Source organism: Delphinus delphis, chromosome 16 (genome assembly GCF_949987515.2).
Source record: "Delphinus delphis chromosome 16, mDelDel1.2, whole genome shotgun sequence".
NCBI classification, from domain to species: domain Eukaryota; kingdom Metazoa; phylum Chordata; class Mammalia; order Artiodactyla; family Delphinidae; genus Delphinus; species Delphinus delphis.
The window spans coordinates 12,424,177-12,446,747 of NC_082698.1; positions in this window are offsets into that span (position 1 = coordinate 12,424,177).

A 22,571-nucleotide genomic window follows, 5' to 3' on the forward strand; every position below is an offset into this window, starting at 1 on the left:
GTCTACCCGCGCCACACCAGGTCTTGAGCAAAGTTCATGACCACAGGCTTTGGGGTCAGACCAAGCGGGGTTGACATTTGTTTGGCAACTTACAAGTTGTATGACCTATGTCCATTACCTTATCTCTGTCTCGGTTTTCTCATCTGTCAAAGGGGTAAATCAGATGCACTTACGGGGTTTTATAGATAATTCTATATGATAATGAGTGCAAAGGGCCTGGCCTGAGGGCTGGCACTCAGTAGGCTCTCGGAAGCGGAAGCTGTGACTGTGACCAGACATCCGGGGAGAAGAGGGCTGCGCTCCAGGTCTGGACATGAAGACGTGATGAGGTGGGAGAACGGGGTGGGGGCAAAAGGAAAAGAGAATAAGAGCATTTCTGACCGAGGAAACAGCAAAGCAAAGGCATGGATAAATACGAAGTTGGGTGTAAGGTGTTGGAATGCTCCCTATGGAAGAGCCGTTCAGGGAATTTTCCAGAAGGAGAGGTCTGGGTTCAGAAGCCTCCCCTTACTCTGCAGCCTCTGCACAGCTCCTGGTTAAATCCAGGCCCCGTTGGAATTTCGAGAGAGCCAGATCTAGATTAGATGGTGAGCCACTGCCTGCCGGCCTTGTGGATTTTGTGCACGTCCGTGCTGCCGCCATCTATTTCATCACATTGCTATGACGTCAGTGATAAATGCAAAGTTTGATCCCTGCATTCTTTTCATTGCAAACTACTGACTATGTTAAAAAGTAATGACAGGCTAAAATTCAACTCAGTTCACTCTAGCAAGGATTTATTAAGCATCTATTATGTGCCTAGTACTATGCCTTCGATTATGATAGGTGGACTTAATTTATTCATGCTTCAGTTTACTCATCTCTTAAACCAAGCTTGAACCAAATGGCTCTGAAGGTTTTTTGTTTTGTTTTGTTTTTTTCTTAGTTCTAAACTTAGAGGAAGTCCTCAAAGAGCTTAGAATTTTGCTGGGAGGATGATTTTACTTTTGCTGTGAGAAAAATTGTATAAAACAAAATATGAACATAACCAAGTACGTGTGTGCTACTAACAATCAGCTTAATTCTGAGTTCAAAATAATAGCTGTTAAGCAGAGGTCAGCAAGTCTGGTCACAGTATACATCTGAATACCTAGTGTGGGGAGAGCATTCCGGAATTGGGCTGCAAAGAAGGCAGCTCCAAATCAGACCTCAAATCACACACAACTTTGAACTGTGAGAGGAGAGAACGTTCAGATGCCACTTTCCCTCTGAGAGTCTGTGAACCCAGCATTTGGTCGACTTGAAATTATTAAAGGCGAGGTTTTTCCGTTTCAGGTCTGATGGGAAGATTTCTGTGTTTGGCGATGGTAATCACAGATGGATTGAGACGATTCGTTCCCATTCTGCTGCTTATGAACAAGCACAATTAGAAGCTGACAGCAAACACGCTTCACAAAAATTATCACATTTAGTGTGATTCCCATAATAAAAACAGGAGCAAGCACAGGAGTCTTTTCAATTTACACAAAGAACCCTGGGGTCTCTTGACAGTCACTGCTGATCCAGTGCTTCTGAGTAAACTTTATTAGGAAAACAGATTGAAAACTCCCGAGCTTTAGTTAAATCTTGGTTTAAAACACACACACATACACACGCCATGCCTGCCCTCACACCTTATTTATTCTCTTTCTTTAGCCAAAGCATTCATATTAATATTACCCAGATATTAGAAGGAAGGGGTGTGGAGGGTCCTGTTGCCATCACATTCTATGTGCGTAGTGATGTGCCAAGCCTTGAAGAGGCTTCCTAGGCATAGCTGGCTTCCAATCTTATTGTAATTAGCAACACTCATTAGTGTACTGTTGTACTTTAAGAAGCTTTTTATATATGTTATCTGATTTAATCCTCATAACAATCCCGAGAGCTATAGAAATAGGAAGTATTTTCTATGTTGTTTTATAGGGGAAAATGGATGTTCAGAGAGGAGAAAAGCAACTTCTTCAAAATCACCCTATTAGGTGCTGGGGCAAGCCTTGAATCCTGGGATGGACCTTGCCTCCATTTTCATGTCCGTGACACTTCAGGCATCAGGGAGGCAAGAAATGGACACACAAATTACGTATTCATTCTAAAATATTTGTTGACCGCCTATGTTATTGCTGCCTACTAGGCATCCTATTCAGTGGAGTGGAGTGGTGCTTGTTACTGCTTTGTGTCTCATCAGCACCTTTTGGGAAACTGCCCCTCTCCCATTCCATAATAGTCCTGTTCTCTCTACTCGATTTGGTGAAGGCTGACCCTGCCACAAAGGAGGGGGGGTGTCTGTCCCTGACTGGCCAGTTAGAATACTCCACATACCTATGCCACCTGTGATTGGTTCAGACATAAGCATGTGACTTCAAGTGGGCCAATCAGAATCTGCCATAGGACTTTTCACCAAAGGTTTCAGCAAAAACATTTACGTCTTTCTCTGGAACTTCCAGGGGCCACATTGCCTCCATGGGGAGAAAAAGTATCTGAGGATGGAGCAAAGAAAAAGCAAGTAGAGCTGAGAGACAAAGAGTACAAGACCCCTGATGGCTTCTTTTGAACTCTGGATCCAGCTGGACAAGACAGAGAGGACTCTTCCATTCTATTAGATAGAGAGAAGACAGACAACAAACCAATAAAAAATATAATATTATAAATGTATATAAAATTTCAAACTGTGGTATTAGGAAGGTAAGCACAGGCAGAAAAGCTTTGATTCAGACAAAAATACTATGGTCAGAAGAGGGATCATTAAGTACAGTCCAAGAAGGACGTGTATGATTTACTGGCGAAGGTACCACTTATGTTGGATTTTGAATAATAGGAATAATAATGATGACAATCATCTTAATAACGACGACCAAAACAATTGCAACAGCTAATATTTATTGACTCAGTATATCTTAAATTATTTCATTTAATTTTCACAAATCCTGCGAGGTAGGAGTTACTATATCTGTGTTTTACTGGTGAGGAAATGAGGATGAGAACAATGAAGTAACTGGTCAAGGGCCATAGCTGGTCAATTGCACAGCCGGGCTTAAACTGAAGACTGGCTCCAAAGCCCCTGCTTTTTTTTTTTTTTTTCTGCGGTACGCGGGCCTCTCACTGCTGTGGCCTCTCCCGTTGCGGAGCACAGGCTCCGGATGCGCAGGCTCAGCGGCCATGGCTCACGGGCCCAGCCGATCCGCGGCATGTGGGATCTTCCTGGACCGGGGCACGAACCCGTGTCCCCCGCATCGGCAGGCGGACTCTCAACCACTGCGCCACCAGGGAAGCCCTTTAAGTTTTTTTTGTATTTTTTTAAAAGCCCCTGCTTTTTAATTTCTAGGGTGTGTTGCCAGCAAAGTGGGGAGTCACGTTCCAGACGGGAGGTACAATCCAGAAATTTTCCATAAGAGGAACAAAAGGGGAAATCTGGGGCTTATGTCAACGCTGTTCTTTAATATCTTAGTATACATCTGTTGACACAAATCGTTTATCATCTCCTGGCACATGCCTGGCACTGGGATACAGAGTACACAAGACTCAGTCCCTGCCCACAGGACCTCACCCCTCACCATCTGGAGATAACACAAACAAGTGAACCCACATGCAACCCTGGGCTGAATGTAAGTTTAATTTCCCATTGCTCCTTATTCAGGCTTCTCCTCTGCTTCTCCCTCCCCTTCATCACCCCTTATTTCTCATTTTTTACATCTTATTTCTCTTTCTGACTGGAGCTAAGTTGGAAATGGAACCTTTAGTGGTGGACAATTAGACAGTAAGTCCCCTTGGCTTATGTACCACTTGATCCATCACCTGCTATTTTGCTTTCTATGAGTTACTATGTGCGAATTACATATGAGCTCGATGTGAAAATCCAGCCCCATCAAATGCAGACCTTTCCCTGTTCACTTCCCCTCCCCCCTTTCACTCCATCGCTCTTATTCATTGCTATTCCTCTCCCCACTCCTCAGGTCTGACAAAAGCAGATTCTTCAAAATTGTCCTTCTGGGACTGTCTATTTCATTTTGAACTTGACACAAAATTACTATTTTTGACAGGTGAACTTTTCAGCATGCTTGATACAAATATTTTAATATCCTGTTACCTAAGCTGAGGGAGAGATAAAGTTTTACACCAGACACCTACAGTGGCAAGGGGATAAGTTTTCTGGTGACTGATTTAAAGGTACAGTAATAACAAAATGGTTAATGAGCTAACCATGCTTGGTAGGGCAAAGGTCAACAGGGAAAGCAAACCCAGTAACTCAGCCAGAGCTATGGGACCCATGTGAGGGAAGAAATGCTGCCTGTCAGACAGTGCAACAGTTTCACCCCAAGTTCATTCCCAAGAGGTTAGAAAGGAGAAAAGATCGGCTGACATCTAGAATGTCTCCTGACTTACTCCAAGGGATAGAGAGCAAGTGGGAAGAAGTGGCTTGGGTGACAAGAAGGGAAGGCTCACGAGTGCTGGTGTGTAGGATGTGATAGAATGGTGGTTGCTGTCATTGAAGTGTTGTATGGTAGGTCATTTGGGTAGAAGAATAGGTATCAAAATATTGCATATTATCTCCAAGTCCATATGATTAGCCAACCAGAAAAAGATGGAGACTTAGGCATGGGAAGGCAATAACGCTGGCAGGGCAGAGCCTCTGAGAAACCAGAACTGACCTTCGCAGCCTTAGGAACCCCTAAAGCAATACTAGCAAATAGAACTTTCTGGAATGATGGAGAATATTCTTTTCTACACTAATTTGGTAGCCATCCCATGGTTACTGAGCACTTAGAATGCGGCTAGTATATCTGAAGAATTGAGTTTTTAACTTTAATTTTAATTAACTTTAAATTTAATCACCACTGTGGCTTGTGGTTACTGTATTGGACAGCACAGCTCTGCAAGGTGGGAACCTCAGAGGAATCTCTAAGATGCTGGCTTGAGTATTTCACCCTTAATGGAACTCAGCTTCTCACAAGTTTCTTTCTTTTCTCTCTGCCAGCTGGTGTCTTTATCCTCTGTGATTCTTTTCTCCAACTCAAGTTTCTGCTGTCTCCTAGTTTCTGCACCTTGATGATTCTGACTTACGTGGACCATCTGCTCTCTATATCAACAGTATTAATTTTCTATTGTTGCATAACAATATCACCAAAAACTTAGTGGCTTAAAATAACACATATTGATCATCTCATTCATTTTCATGGCGTGGGAGTCTGCAGGTAAGGTTTAGCCGTGTCCTGCTTTAGGGCCTCACAAAGCTGCAGCCTCATCTGAGGCTTGACTGGGGAAGGGCCAGCTTCCAAACTCATATGCTTGTTGGAAGAATTTAGCTCCTTGCAGGCTGGTGGACTGAGAAATTCAGTTTCTTGCTGGCTGTTGGCTAGAGGTTGTCCTCAGCTCCTTGCCATCTGGGGCTTCCCGAAGGGCTGCCTGCTTCTTCAGAGACAGTAAGAGAGAAGTCTCCTCTCCAGATGGGTAGTACAATCTCATGCAATGTAATCATGTACCCAGATGCACATAATCACACACATCCTGTCACCTTTGCTATATTCTATTGATTAGAAGCAAGTCACAGATCCTGCCCATGCAGAAGGGGAGGGGGCTACACAAAGGCATAAACACCAGGAGGCAGCATCCTGGGGCCACCCTGGAGCTGCTCCTTGATGCCATTTCCAGCCTAAACTCTTATTGCATTTGGCTCATTTTCTTGGTGTTCCTGTTCAAGTTTTAGAAAGAAAGAAAGAATCAACCTGGCTTATTCCTTTGCACCTGGCTGCCTTCTACATCCCAGCCTCAGGCTGGGTGGGCCGCCTCTCTGTGTGGATCAGCCTTGTCCAGGGGTGAGGTTACATGGTGGGCATGACTGGGTCAGGCAATGACTGAGTCCCTTGTACAGAAAGTCAAATGGGGCTGCACCCAGCAACGTGGGTCTGTGGTCAGGTCATGCCCTGCACATGTAAAAGGCATAGGAAATTCTACCCCCAAAGACTGCTAGAGGCAAAGAGGTTTTCTTTATTCTCCTTCTTTTGCTCACAGCCTTTATCTGAGGTCCAGAGAGAAGAGGAGAGCTAGAGGGAAAGGGACCCTTTGAAACTGGATCCAGTTACATTTTAGACAAATTAAAGGAAATGTTACTTCGCAGAGTACAAAGTAACCTCACGGAATGCCTCATTCCAAAAGCAAAGAGAGCTAGGAATATAAATGGATTAAAAGATATAAATGACATAGTCATAAATTATGTCTATGAAAATAATCCAAATGATTAGCAATATGGGAACAGTTAAACAAATTATGGCAAATTAACATCATGGAGTGTTATACAACTTTTAAGAATGATTATATGAAAACTAAAACAATGTAGAAAAGTATTTTTGATCCAAAGCTGTAAGAAAAAACCCAGAATACAAAAATTTATATATGAAAAATTACGACTTTGTAAAATTATATATGCATGGAATGGAGCATGGAAAATGTTTGATTATAAGAGTATAAGTGTTTTTTCTTTAAATATCCTTTATTGTTATTATAAAGCTTATTATGAAAAAAAGTTTAGAAATAAATGACTAATAGCTAATGTTATTTGACCTAACTCTGTGCTAAATACTTTCCATGCTTTTAACAGGGTGGTCCCAGCTGTTATCCTTAATTCACAGATGAGGAAACTGTGGCTCCAAGAGGTCAAGTAACTTGCTCAGCCAGATGGAGGGATTTGAAACCAGGCTGACTAGGTTTCAGGTTGAACTAGGGCTGTTTAAATCAGTCTGAAGTATGATGGGCAAAGCACGTGAGCCTGTAAGCTCTTCAGTGACTTGTAGAATATTTGAAACCTAATAAAACAAAACGGTGCATTCAGTCCAACTGCAAACACACACTTGATAAATGTAGGATGACATGTCCATAGAATATAATATTATATTAACACTATTGTAAAGTTTAGGATTCACAACCATTAAAGTTTCTCATTTTGCAAGAATTCCTGATTGCCTGTGGTGACTGTTGCAAAATGATTGCCAATTATAAATCAAATGAGTTGCTTTTAGCCAAATAATTTCACCAGTATCATTAGAAAAAGGATTCCCCAAATTTTTGTAGGGAGTATAGGGTGTAGGTACAATGAAAAATATTGGATATGGTGTGGGATCTAAAACCTGTAAAAGTCTTCGAAGAGACCTGTCCAGAGCCCATGCTGTCAGCTGTTGTCTATTCTGCCTCTTTCCTACACAAGCATGACCTTTTGGGGCAGTGGGGAGAAGTGGAGAAGGAAGATGGCAAGGACCAGGGACAAGGGTCGGGGGAGTGGCAAGAGGGGGAGGAGGGGGCCGTCAGGGGGTGAGAGGCAGCTCTCAGCCACAGGACAATGCACTCCATGCATCCCAAAGCTGACTGTATGATGTAACACCTGAGTTCTGATTCTTCTGCTCTCATGAGGTTATGAGGGGGGTGTGTGTGTGTGTGTGTATGCACACACATGTGCACGTGTGGCATTTGCGTGTGTTGCTTGGGGGCTGTGTCCGTGGCAGGAGCCCTTGAGGTAGGGTACCCCTATCTTTCTTTGCAGTAACAATTTTATGGGTCCACATTTTTCAGCAGTTTGCAAACGCAAGCTGTAGCACTCTCTAGAACCAATCCCATGCTTTCGGGGAAACTGAACTGTGCACTGTCTTTAAATAATGAGCTGCCAGTTGTAAACAGTCAACCCGCCAGCACTCCTGAGTGAGGGCTTAGTAAACTACTAGAGCTTGCTTTCATCTTTGCAGCTAATCACACCCCTTTCAAAGCAGATTTTAACCCAGGCTTTGCTCTATATGGAAGCCACATTCAGGGGGATTTTAAGGGCCCATCCCACCAGCATCCTCAGTTTTGGGGGTACCCATTAGGGCACTAATGTTCTCTCCTAAAGCAAGTGAACCAGAATGCTTTGAATGTAGAGTTGCTTGAAATGTCATTAATAGGTTTTCCTCCCCCTTTTCCCAGACTTCTTTCTCTACCAAAATATCATTCTCGATTTACAGGTGGCTTCTGAACATAACTTTTCACTGAGTCACTCAGAACGAGTTTATGAGAGGAGGCCTCTGTGCCCCAACTGTGAGGCATTTAGGGTCCAAGATAACATCTCGGGACTGGGTCCTCTTACATTTCTAGCCTTGCAGACTCATTTTTGATGACACCCTTTAAATGACGTTCATGGCCAGTTTTTTCCTTTCTGACCAAGCACTGGGATCTCACTGTGATAACTACAGGCTGTATGTTACTCGATCGGGGTAATGTAGAATAATTACTGGCCCACTGCACTTCATTACACCACTGTAATCGGTGGAGGCTTGCTGTTTCAGTTATAGCTGCTCTGAGAATTGAGCTGACATGGATACTGTGATAGGAATGATAGGGCGAGGGGGCCCCCATGCAAATGGCGGAAATCAGCATGCGGCCAATAGGTTCTGAAATGCAATATGCAGCTCAGCCCAGGACATCTGCTTTGCGTCTCTCATTTTCTCTCGGAAACAATATGATCATGGAATAACTGAGTCCTTCAACTTGTATTATGCCTTATAAAAGGTCATTGAAATGCCAGAGAATGTTAAATACCACGGAAATATTTGGAGAATAACATTCCATGGTACATCATCTAATTGTTTGAACGGTCAGTTTCATGGGCCCAGTAGACACCCTCCTTCCGTATAGATCAATCTGTAGATAGCTTTTTAATATTTACCTGGTATAAAACAATGATCGACAATCCAGACTTGTAAAAGGACTGTAGAGTCACCATATACTTTATCATCTGAAATAAGGCACTTTAGAGAGAATGGAGTTATATGAATAATTACACTGGGACAGGGGCATAAATTTGGACTGTTAGCAGGGAAATGAGGCCTATGGCACCCAAGACATAGGGCACAGCTATGATCTTTGTTCACTATCCTTTTCCTTACAGCCAAAGCTAGTGTCACCTGGAGAGGACAAAGGTTATGAGCTTGGCCTTTCAGCCCCCTGGCTGGGTGAGATGCATCCCACCGGCCCTTCTAGTCCAGCAAGGAGATGTTAACATAGGCCTGGAGCTTCTGAGAGAAGTCTAGGGTAAATATAGAGATGAGGGAGTCATCCCTGCATATGGGCATGTATGTATACCTTCAGGGGAAAGCCCCACCTTGGCAAATATCATTATGGAAGCCATGGACTGAAGAGGAGGAGCCTTGGAAGCAGGAGGGGGAAGAGTCTAGAGAAAGGAGACCCAAGACAGTGCAGGATCATGCGAGGTGAGAGACGGATGCACAGACATTCATCGGATCTGCCGAGAGGAGAGTATGGCGGCCAGCATCCCCCAAGGTGGCCTCCAGTGGTGCTACCTCCAGGTATTCCCATCCTGTGTGGTGTCTCCCACACCACTAGGGACGACTTATGTAACCAGTAGGATATTGCTGAAATGATAGAATGTGACTTTTGAAACTAGGTCATTGAAGACACTGCGGCTTCCCCATCCTTTCCCTTTGATCACTCGCGTGTTCTGAAGACACTCAAGCAGTCCTGTGGTGGGGTCCTCATGGTGAAGAACCGAGGGCTCCTGCCAAGGACAGTGGCAGTGAGCCATCTTGGAAACAATCTGGTTACAAAGAATATGTTCCCTTTAGGTTTCCCACAAACAATGTCCACCAGCTTCTTTTCAAGGAAATGATACTGTAAGATGCCACTAACAATATGATTTAAGACACTGTGTGCAAAAGTCTGCCTTATTACTTTACAGCCATGCTTCTTGTTTTCCAGGGAAATAGTTTGAGCCTCCTTTTAACTTTTTGTCCCCCATCCCACATTTTTCTATAGATAAAGTTTTATGGCACGGGACAACCCATATAAAATGCATCCACAATAATTCCTTTAAGTGGGTCAATTTGTTCAGGCCACCTGGAATTACTGGATGATGTCCAAATGGCATAAACCTTTTCTGAAAGACAACTGCAGTGTCATCACGTGATCCGAATCTGTTTGACTGAAAAAAAATGGAGGCATGGCTGCATGGCCCTGCCGGAGTTTTCTGACATTCACTTCCTTTGAAGAACAAAACTGTGTGTGGCATTTGCAGGGTGAGCTGAGTTTTCTCTATTAGCTTCGTCCAGACCCAGACCCTCCCTTTGCCTTGTGTTTCCCTGGCTAAATCACATCCCTGATCCACTCTAAGTCATGAATTAATAAAGAATCAACCAACTGCCCTATCTGGAGAAGCCTGTTTAATCTTTCATGGCTGGCGCCAGGAAGGATGCCCTTTGAATGGTTATTTCTTTTCTTTTTATTCCATCCCCCTGAAGAGTTGATCAAAACAAATGCTGTCTCATTTTCTTATTTTGTTTTGTTTTGTTTTTTTCAGGTAATTTTAAAAATACTTGGTTTTACAAAATGAGAAAGGAGGGGAGGAAAGCAAACATTCAGGGCTGCTGTATAGGTTGTGCACTTTACAAGACTTGCAGTAAAGGAGGGATGTGTGGCTAAAATCCAGACCCCACTCCACTTGTCCAAATGTGGGCCCTGGCCAGGGGCCATGTCCATTGAGAGGAGAGGCACCTATTGGCGAGTCACATGGAAGCCTGTCTCGGGTAACACCGGTCCCACCAACATCATTTCTTTCCTCCTTCTTCTCTTTGTCTTCTCTTCTCTTTTCACCTTAGCAAAAATCCTATATGAAGTCTCTTGTAATTTGTTTTCCTCCCTGAGGAAAGGTTAATTCTTGTAGCCGTAATTCATTTACAGGAAATTAGACACAGGAGCAGTTGGACGTCCGAGATAATTTGAAAAGCCCCTTTGAAGATCTTTCCTTCAGGTTCACTAAAGGCCCTGTCCCCAGCCTGAATTCCTGATGGGGCCTCAAGGCATCACACAAGTGTGTACCCTGTGGCGAGACTGGTATCCAGGGAAGGGTTGACTGGGGCAGGACACCCACGTTGGAATGTCTGGGGGTAACTAGACAGGACTGGGGTTTAGAACTGACTTTTCTCAGTATTCCCTGCTCTTCCCATCCTCAAACTCTTCCTTCCAAGGGTTTTAATGAAGCTTTTTAATGTTTGGTGTCAGCCCAAGATGTTGGGTCATTTTTCATATTCATATAGCATCACTATCTCCAGTTTATCTGTCATTAATAGGGCCAGAGGACAGAAATCCACAGATAATTCAAAAGTTCTTGATAAAGGAAAGTTTTCATTTTCTCGCCTATATTTCTTAGAGCAGGCACAAGCCATGGAAATGACACATTTGAGTTTTATCCTGGTCCTTCTCCATCTCCTGCCATGGCGAGAGCCGTGGGCTAATTTAGGAAGGTTACTGTATTTTATTGTCTTCACGACATTATATTTTCTTCTCTTAGATTGAGCAGCATTATGTAGAATGGTGTGGAGTCGATTCCTCATTTTAATTTTCCTAACAGGCTTGGAAATGTGAAAAGGCTTGACTGTGACCAGGGGCTAGTCATACAGCAGAAATGCAAAGTCTAAACTCCATGCGATGTTGCTGCATGTTGTTTGTTTAGTCCACCCCCTCCTTCCACTCCCCCCATTTTCCCCTGTGTGATTGGAGTTGCTCGGAGCACAGGAATCACCTTCATGAAATGCTTACTGTCCCGCACAACGTGATGTAGTAGCGATGACAGGTGACTGGTCTCTAAGCCAGTATCTAAGGTTGTGCTGGCTTCAAAACTTTCTTTTTGACTTAGCATTATTAGTTTCTCATCTCTTTTCTAAACTCTTTGGCAGGGAAATTATTCTTAAAAGTTCTCAAGGACAGCCAGACATTGGAATATTATTCAACACTGAAAAGATATGCGTTATCAAGCCATGAAAAGACATGGAAAAAACTTAAATGCATATCACTAAGTGAAAGTAGCCCATCTGAGAAGACTACATACTGTATGATTCCAATTATATGACATTCTGGACAAGGCCAAACTATGGAGACAATAAAAAGATCAGTGGTTTTCAGGGATGGGATGGGGGAGGGATAAATAGGCAGATCAGAGAGGATTTTTAGGGCAGTAAAAATACTCTGTATGATATAATAATGTATCCATGTCATCGTACATTTGACTAAACCTGTGGAGTGTACAATACCAAGAGTGAACCCTAAAGTAAACTTTATGGACTTTGGGTGATTATGATGTATCATTGGTTCATCCTTGGTAAAAAATGTACCATTCTGGTGAGTGGTATTGATAATGGGGGGGGCGCTAGGCGTGTGTGCAGGAAGGGGTGTATGAGAAATCTTTGCACCTTACTTTCAGTTCTATTGTAAACCTAAAACCACTCTAAAATGTTGTCTTAAAAAAAAAGTATTCAAGGAACTAAAGCTAAAGGACATCTACACTGTGACTCAGCCCACACCTGGGTACATGATGACAGAAGTGAGTGCCTGTGTCCACAAGAATGTCCACAGAAACTTGATTCATAAGAGCCAAAAGCTGGAAACAACCCAAATGTCCACTGACAACAAGAAATTGTGCTAGATGTGCAATGGAATACTACACAGCAGTGAAAATGAACAGATCATTGCTACAAGCAATAACGTGGAAACATCTTGCAAACACACTGAGCAGATTCCCAGTGGGCTTGTAGCTTTGCCTTTAACCCGGGTCCACTGCTGGAGGCACTGATGCCATACCTTTCTCTCACCAGCATCTTTCCCCCAGGTGCCTGAGTCTCATCTGCCACACCCACAGTCATGGAGCATCATACGGACTGATCTTCTTGAACCATGTTGGTGTGACCTGCCTATGAGAAAGCCCACTACCTGGAGCCTCTTATTGTCATGTCCATTGCTTGATGGACCCCCTGATTGCGAGCAGGCCCCTCTGACACCATATATCCATATATTGCACTTCTGGGCCTCTGAGAAACAGCCCTACAGGTGGGTCACTTCACTTACGTACTGGCCTCAGCTTCCTCTCACTCCCCATTGTGTCATGTTGACAAGACCCCAACCACACAGTGCACTCCCCCACCCAGATTGGGACAGTTTACCCCCACCAGCTGCTGTATTTCTGATATGCCCATTATCACTCAGAGTACTACAGAAAACCCAGATCTTTCGTTAAACACCATAAGACCTAGAGTGTACAATGAAATGTATATTAACACTTTCTTTTGAGCTCTTTCTTGTGGCATTTCTTTGGAGAGGAAAATCTCTTTTGCAACTGCCCATTAACCATTCATGTTTTGAGGCACGGGGAGAAAAAGGAGAAAGGAGAAAAGATAAAGGGATAATGCCCATGAGACAGTCCACTGGACAGGTTCACCACGACGTGAAGCGTTTCAGACATGTTCGATCTGTCTCTATAATTTTGTTATTCATGAGACATAAAGGGAGTGAGAGAGCAAAGTAAACACAGCTACTTAGGAGATGGATGGAGCACACAAAGAGAAACGAAGCCACAAAACACAGCAAAAGAGCAGAGCATTATAGGCAGAAAAATTACATCTGGATTATTCTGCTTAAATAGAAGAAACATAAATCACACCAAGGGGCTCATGCAATGTGCACTGGAGTGATAATGAACAGAACAGCCCTGTCTGCCCTCTCTCTTCCTTGCTGAGTTGAATCTTCCCCCTCCTGTGTGATCTTGCAGAAGTCCTGGGAGCCAGCCACGGTCCCCGTTCTCTTGCTCAGTCCTGCCCAGTCCTGTCCCATCCAGCCCTGTCCACTGTGGTCTTGCCCCCGCTCTCCACTCCGTCGCTGACTATTTTCTGCCCCTGCTATTATGCTTCCCTACTCATTCCATTAGTTATCTTTGAATATGTTTTCGTCTTTGCTTCTGTCTCAGACTGCAAGCCTCTTGAAGGTCCTTGTGTCTTTGTACCTTTCTTCTGTGCCCTGGGCTAAAAATTCTTCCATCTAGCAGGTACACAGTATATTTGTATACTTAAATATACTCATATATTGGTTGGTAAATTAATTTCAAGTGCTAGTGACTACATTTTTCTGCAGTCGGAGCTGTGAGCAGAAATTCTGCATGCACAGCACCTTTGGAGGCAGATGGTTAATGATCACTGAGCCACCTACTACAGGACACTATTTGGGCAAACATGTCCACTTATAGCAGCTGTTACTCTTCAAATACCTTCAATAGATTGACAAAAACAATGCAACAGGGTCAAAGATTTTCAATAGTAAATATTTTTGTCTAGATTTCACCAATTAAGTATATTTGGAGAGTCACTGAGATTTGAGAACCGATGTCTTTTACCCAATAAGGATATCATAAAATTAGTGATCTGTTTACTCTACTAATCTTTTGAAATGTCTCAATTTCCTTTGAATAAGAAATAGCAGAAAGGCTGAACTGTGTGATTCTATCTGGGTTCTGAAGTCATTGTAAATCAGAAATATCCTATATTCCCCCTCAGCCTACAAAAGTTGCATTCATCCACTTATCTTTTTTAAAAAAATATTTATTTATTTAGGCTGCTCTGGGTCTTAGTTGCGGCACGCAGGATCTTTAGTTGTGGCATGAGGGATCTTTTTTCAGTTGCGGCATGTGGACTTCTTAGTTGCGGCATGCATGCAGGATTGAACCCGGGCCTCCTGCACTGGGAGTGTGGAGTCTTACCCACTAGACCACCAGGGAAGTCCCTCATCCACGTTTCAGTTTGAATAGTCAGTGATACCTAGAGGGAAATGTGCATTTTAAAATTCCAGACATGAGTCACACATTGTGTTTATCTCACGTGTATGGGGCAGTGAGTGTAGAACCTTTTCTGTGCCTGCGTTTCGTCATTTATAAAATGAGGATAATAGAACATCAAAGTGTTGTTAGGAGGGTTAAATTAGTTAATATTTAATATGTAGTCTTAATGACTGACACGTGGTAAGCACTATATAAGTGTTTGCTGAAGAAATAAAAATAAAATAAATTTAACTCTCATGGCAATGCTTTGTGGTCAGTGCTTTCCAAAGTCCTTCTGCCAAAAATAATTAAAAACTTTCATTTATTTTCTATCCTTAGATTTACAAACAGTGGATATCACCAAGCAATCTTCTCTAACCCTTGGTGGTAACTATTTGTACAGCCTAGCTGACTCAACTTTACTTGTTTTGAATAAACAAATATAATTATATCTGTTCTCAAGGCCCCTAGAAACATTTTTCCAACACCAAGAGTGAACAGATACACTGCCATCTTTTTCTGGAACTGGCTAAGTCAGTTTCACACTTGACAAAGGAGAAGCTTAGTGGAATGGGAAAATGTCTTAAAATATTAATTATATATTACTGAGTTTCATAATTTTTTTAATTTTCTGAAAGGCACTAACAACAAGAACCTGTAATGACTCCAGGGAAATGACACATTTGCATTTTATTAGTTAAAATAAGTGCAGTAATACTCTAGTTTTCTGATTGTCACTGAAAAACGGACCATTTAATGTGTATACATTTTTCAGACAACTGTATCTTGGTCCTTCAACTGTAAAAACTGATCATTTTAACTTTTTTTTTTTTAATGATGGGAATAATCACTCACTTTCTATCTTTCAGATCGTATTGGAAAATATAAAAAATGCTGAACATAATGTTAGCTTTTTTTGTATGGGAAGCAAGGGTCAACATTTACTTTACTAAACAGTATTACAGTAACGTCTTCAGATATCTTGAGGCGTGAGAGGACTCTTTGCCTCTGCACTGAATGGCCCCACTGCTGATGCCTTATTAAATGTTGTGCTGGGATTTTATGTTTTTATTAGTTCACAGAACACTTATTGAGTTTCACTTGTGAGGTATCAGTGATTGAAAGTAATTAAAACTATTAGTTTCTGGGGATTAAGAAAAAGAAAAAGTAAATCAAGTTGGTGTTATAAGGGTGCATACTTAGGACCACCTGCTCAACAGCAAGAGTAGGTGCTGTTGGTGATTAAAAAGAAGGAAGATAAGAGGGGAAAGGGGGGGAGAGAAGGAAGAGGAGAGGCAAACAGTATCTGGAAACTTCTCTTTCCCACCTGTGACTGGTACAACACGGAGACTGAACCTGCCCCAGAGCTGGGAGGTCCGAAGGAGACGATGGAGGGTGCTGGGTTCTGGAGAACCTGGATCCAGAGGGGCGCCACAACACAGACTCAGCTCCAGAGAACATGTTCTGGCTGCTGGTGGGTGCACCCATGCATCCTTCCTTGGTGACACCATATGGATTAGGAAAATGAAACTGCCTTATCCTTCCATCTGGAAGGGAGTCCAAGCTATTTTAGACATTCTAGAATGTTTTCACCAAAAAGAATAGTCTTGCCCAGAAAAGTCAAATTCTGCCAGCCTTCTAACACATTGCTCACAAAAGCTATTTATTGATCAGGCTGAATTTTAAAAGTTAACGGCAGTGAGTTTTTGAGTTAGAAAAGAAACAAACAAATGTGTAAACGGCCTTAAATAATATAGGAAAAATTCTGAGCATCTGACCTTGCTGTGTCCCACTTGCAGCATTAGTTAGCAAAGCTGACCTGGTAAGGCTTACCTGGGATGCTCGGCCATGTGGTTCTTCTTGTCTCATACAGTTATCGCTGCATTTCCCCAGGTCTTTGAACTGATCGTGCCAAGTCAGGAGCCCACAGACATTACTGGGCCCCCAAGAGCATCTTGAGAATTGAATAATGACTACAGACATGTCTTTGGGAGAAACACAAATGTAACAGAGTTGTTTTTGACATTCATTTTTATTGGTACTGTGATGATGATCATGGTCTGTCCTTGTATCTGATCTAATTGCTTTCTAAAGCCCTCTCCAGGTGTTAATTTCTTAGCATGGGGCAACTGCTTGGGTTGGAGTCAGCCAAAGTCTTCTCCTCAACTCACTCCTTCTTTAAGGAGAAGGAGGCAGTATATTTTCATAAGAGAAGATTTTGCTATATCTATTCCAGATATCTGCTTCTGTGACCACATCAGAACTTCATGACAAAGAAATTTTGCCAGGTATTGAAATCCAATTAACTGTTATAATCATGCTAATGGCTAACATGTGCTGAACACTTACGCAGTAACAGGCGTGGCTCTGAGCAGCGGAGGTGCATTAATTCACTGAGTGCGGGCTTCCCTGGTGGCGCAGTGGTTGAGAGTCCGCTTGCCGATGCAGGGGACACGGGTTTGTGCCTCGGTCCGGGAGGATCCCACGTGCCCCGGAGCAGCTGGGCCCGTGAGCCATGGCCGCTGAGCCTGCGCGACCGGAGCCTGTGCTCCGCAACGGGAGGGGCCACAAGAGTGAGAGGCCCGTGTACCGAAAAAAAAAAAAAAAATTCACTGAGTGCTCCAGCAACTCCATGGTGCTAGTGTCGTCTGGTCCCAGGAGACGAATGGAACCCTGAGCAAGCAAGCAGCTGGCTTGGGGGGTCACAGACCCTGGACCTGCCCTCCTGCTGCCTCATCATCATGTCTATTAGGAGTTGACCTGTGTCTCAAGTCCAAAACAGAGGTGAGAACCCAACTGCAAGTTAAAATTACCTGGGGTGAGGGGAGGGGTGATGTACAGAGTGTATAAAACTTCATACACTTCGCCCCGCGTCTATAAATCTTGAAACCTTGTGCTTTGCTGAGTCCGGCATGCAAGATAAAGTGGATTGTGGGATGACCCTACAAGGGCAGGAATTTTGTATAAATACAACATATACGTGAAAGAAGCCAGTCACAAGGGACCATGTAGTGTATGATTCCATTTATATGAAGTGTCCAGGATAGGAAAATCCATAGCAACAGGAAGTGTATTAGTGGTTGCCAGGGGCTGGAGGGAGGGGGTTGGAAATGGGGAGCATTTGCTGGGGGTTATGAGTTTCTTTGGGGGATGATGAAAATATTCTGTTGATTGTGGTGATGGTTGCACAACCCTGTGACTACTGAAAGCCATTGAAGGGTATGCTTTAAATGGCTGAATCGTATGGGATGTGAATTATATCTTAATAAAGTAGTTATTACTAGTAAAAAACCCTCGAAGTGTTGTCTTCCAAGTGTCTCAAGGCAGAGAGAGCTCAGGAGAACTCAAGCACATGTGGATTTCATAGAAGTCGCTCATTAGAGGGAGAAATGGCTGATTAATTAAATTTATCTAAATAATTTATGTTGATCATAAAAAATTAAAAGCAGCCATAATCTTGACACTTAGAAATAATCATTGTTAACATTTTCAGGTTTATCCTTGAGGATTTTTTTCTGTGCATATATAAGGTACACAGAGACACTGGATCATGCTACCTCCACTCTGTTGTAATTTGCTTTTCTCACTAAGCAACGTGCTATCATGGGGGCCCTCAAAGTGTGATGCCTGGGTCATCAGCATCAAAGTCACCTGGGCACTTAGAAAGCAAATTCTAGAACCCCATCCCAGGTTTGCAGAATGAGAAATTCTGGGGGCAGGGCCATTCATCTTTTTTTAACAAGCCCTCCAGCTCACCCTGAGGCACACTCAAGTTTGAGAACCCCTGCCCTACCGTGACTGTGTGCATGTAAATATATATGGATTTCTGCCATAATTTTTAGTGACTAATATTCCAGTCTTTGGCTACTATAAGTAATGCTGCAAAGATCATCCTTGTACAGTCCTTGTGCACGTGTTTAATTATTCCCTCCACTACACTTCCAGAAATGTATTTACTGGGTCTAAGGTTTAGGATACGTACTTCCAAATTGCCCTCCAAGAGACCTTAATTTATGTTCCTACCTACAATGTATGAGAATGCCTATATGTTGTCTTACATTTTTGACAACTCTGCCTATTCTTTTTTAAAATTGATAATAATACAATAAGTAAAAAAGGTAGACCGTTGTGTTTTAGCTTATATTTCTTTGACTACTGGTGATATTGAACATTTGTATGTGGTTATTGACTATTTCTTCACTTGTGAATATCTTGTTTATGTCCTTTATCCAAATTTCTATTGGACTTTTTATACACATATTTCTGGTGAAATTTAATATATCTTTAAATAGTAAGGATACTAGCCCCTGAATAGCACAAAAATTGAAAATATATCTTCTGTTTTTTTCCTTATAACTCTTTTTGCCATTTAGAATAAGTTTGAAATTTTAATGTCATAAAATTTTATTTGGGTGCCATTCTTTCGAAGGAGTTTCTCATCAAGTTTTATAAAAATATTTATGTATCTTTTTGTTAGTACTTTTACATTAAATTGCTTAAGCCATGTGGAATTTATGTTGGTGTAAATCGTCTTTTTTTCCCAAATGGTTACCCCTAGATCCTTTATTGAATAGTCTTGGCTTTCCTGCTTGGTCTGAAATTCTAACCTTATTATGTATAAATTTTTTTTTATATGTTTGGGTCTGCTTCTGAATTTCCCAGTCTATTTAATTAATCTGTCTCTTTTGGAGTCGGTTTTGATGATCAGAATTTTAATACATTTTAGTAAATGCTTACTCATTAGTATTTTTCTTTTTCCAGATTTTTTTCCTGGTTCTTCTCACACACCACAGTCTTCAAATAGACTTTAGTCAGGTTTGAAAAGAAGTATTGGAATTTTGACTTGGATTATGTTAAATTCATAGCATGATTTGTCAGTATGAATATCTTTAAATATTAGGTCTTTCCATCATGAAACATGGTATGTCTTCTGCGGTCGTCCAGCTGTCCTTTTGTATTTCTGAGTAGAGGTTTATGGTTCTTATCATACAGATTGTAGTCAGTTTTTGATAAGTTCCTTTCAGGCATTATATTTTTATGACTGTTATAAAGCATGTCTTTCCTAAGTGGTTATAGACACATTGTTGATTTCTGTAAACTAAGTTTATAACCACCAACCTCATTGAAGCCTCTTATTAGTTCTAATATTTCCTCATGGGTTTTCCAAGTAGACAGTGATGCTAATTTTTGTCTGCAGTTTCCAGCCTTTATTCCTGCTGTTTCATGTTATTTTCTATCAGTTGGTACTCCTAGAACAACGTTAAGCAGTCATAATGAGTAGGTATCTTTGTTTTGTTCCTTTTAATGGCAGTGTCTTCCATTTTAAAGTTAATCGTGATACTGGTTGTTAGTTTGAAAAAACAAATTATAGATATATGTATATGTATACATATAGGCACACCCATGTACATATACACACACATACACACATCCATCCATTCATCATATCTGCTACTAGCTTATATTCTTGGTTGACTAAGAGTTTATTCTGGAAAAACATTAAAGTGTTATGGACATTACAGTTATCAAAAGTCCTTCAGGATCTATCGAGATGATAATGTGTTTTGCTCTCATTGCCCTATTTAACACATTTTCAATTCAACATTTGTTGAGCATCTACTATGTTATTAGTCATTTTAATAAAAAACAGACACACACTATAAACTATAAACCAGAAAAGCTAAGTTATCTGGGTTTCCACTCTTAGCAAATTAGAAGCTGCCAGACGGAAAGCAGGTTGGCCGTCCAGGAAATGCCAGTGGACCCGCACGAAACATGGATTTCTGTGGTTCACACTCTGGCCACTCACTGGTATCATTTGGAGGATCTCTTAAAAAAAACAAACAAAAAACTGTGCCTCAGCCCCCTAAATCAGTTTGTGTGTGTATATGTGTTCCGGGGGTGGAGTGTAAATCAGGCATCTGATTGATAAACACAGTAGTGAAAATGATGGTGCAATTTAACTGACTGATGTCCTCAGGTTTCCTGCAGTGGATGCTGTGATTTTTATTATTGCTGTCATTATTACAATTAGGCTATCCCTATGAAACTCAATTTTATAGGTAAAATATGGTCACATGTCAGCAATTTCACGTGATCCAACCTAACATTATTATTTATAATGACCATTTGTTGTCTCTTATATACCAGCAACAGTATTAGTATTTTCTACAGGCCATATAATTTTATTTCCATAACAACAACTCCACGAAGTAGGGACTATCATTCCAATCTTCAGATGAGATGACAAGCTCTGAGAGGGTAAGGAAGTCAATAAAGTCACACAGCTAGTAAGTAGTAGAGCCTAGAGGCAGATTCAGGTCTGTCTGACCCCAAGTCTTATGTTTTTCTCTTTGATAAAGGACAGTCTTGGGTCTGCTTTGCTCACTGGTTTTCACTGGTGGGAAACTGACCCAAGAAGGGGAGTGAAGTTTGCTCAGTGCTCGTTTTAAGGGACAGTCCCGGGCTGCAGAGGGCGTGCACACCCCCCTGTACATGGTGGTAATTTCACAGTTTCCCCTCCATAGAGCAGGGGCTGTCAAAATGTGGTCCGCAGACCAGCAGCATCACTTGGGAACTTGTTAGAGAGTATATCCTCACCCCACCCCAGACCTACTGAATCAGAGATCTAGCAGGGTGGGCCAGCAATCTGTGGTTTAAGCAGCCCTCCAGGTAATTGGAATGCAGTTTAGCAGTTGTGAACCACTGCCCTGCGAAACAGTAATGACTGCTAACTTGTACGAGCTCTCGCTCTGCACAGATCTGAACCCATCCACTGCGGGTTCCTACAGGTAGGGGTTTATAATCATCTTAATTCCAGTTTGTACAGAAGCAGCTTTGGAGCCCGACAGAGGGTGAATGGATTACCTGAGGCTCTGCGGGGAGCAGCTGGCTGGGTCTGGGTTTGAACTTGGCTCTGAAGGATGAGTCAGTGGCCTTAACCACTATGCTAAACCGCCTTCTGCTCATCCCGTCTGGAAGTCTGGGATGTCTCATTCTCTGTAGAATGTCTCCAATAAAGGCTGGAGGGAGAAGAGACGATACTGATGGCAGAACAGGGCTTTGGAGGAGATGAAGCAGCTCATCTACCATGGAGCGCCCTTAGGATGGGGAAGAAAGGGAGCCATGGTTTTGGTATAAAAGTTTTCATCTAGGAGGCTGGGGCATTCCAGATAAGCTGCCCTTGTTTTCTTTCCCACAGGCCAGATGCCTTTATTCAGGCAGCTTTCAGTGACCGCACTTCGTCTGCAGAATGCCCAGTGTGAGTCGGGGGCTTTGTATGTTGAGGGTTTTACTGGGGATTATTGCAAGGCAAGAATAATGGTGATATTGTTTGCAGAGCCAAGGTGGAAAATCAGACCAGGGGGCAGGATTTATTTTTCTGCCGTAAAGCTGACGGGGGGCTCTTCAAAAGTTCACTGACTGTGGCGCTGAAGTCTGTCCATTTGGAAGCACTCCTGGATGACGTGGGCAGATTCCCAGCTAATACTGTGCACACCCCTCTATCACCAGGCATCCAATTCCCAGCGAATTTTGCAATATAGTGACAGTAATGGAAAGCAAAATGATCTCTAAATAATGGTTTAAGATGGCTACTTGATAAAGGGCACTGCAATAATTATGATCAATGGAGCATGGATTCAATATATATTGCCCATTTAGATGCACCAGATTAGCTTAACAGCTTTCTTTAATGTTCTGAGTATTTTGCGTGCCTGTGTGTGTGTGTGTGTGTGTGTGTGTGTGTGTGTGTGTAAGTGTGTGTGTGTAAGAGAAGGGGGAGGGAGAAGAGAGGCAGGGGGAGGGAAAGAAGAGGCAGCCTGCAAGGTGCTGTGAACGTTGCTGGGCTTCATAGTGGTCAGTGTGGTTGAGGAGACGCAGAGCTGAGAGAGGAAACAGATTCCGAAGTTGTGTGATCCATTACCGCACTCAAGTGTCCTGTGTT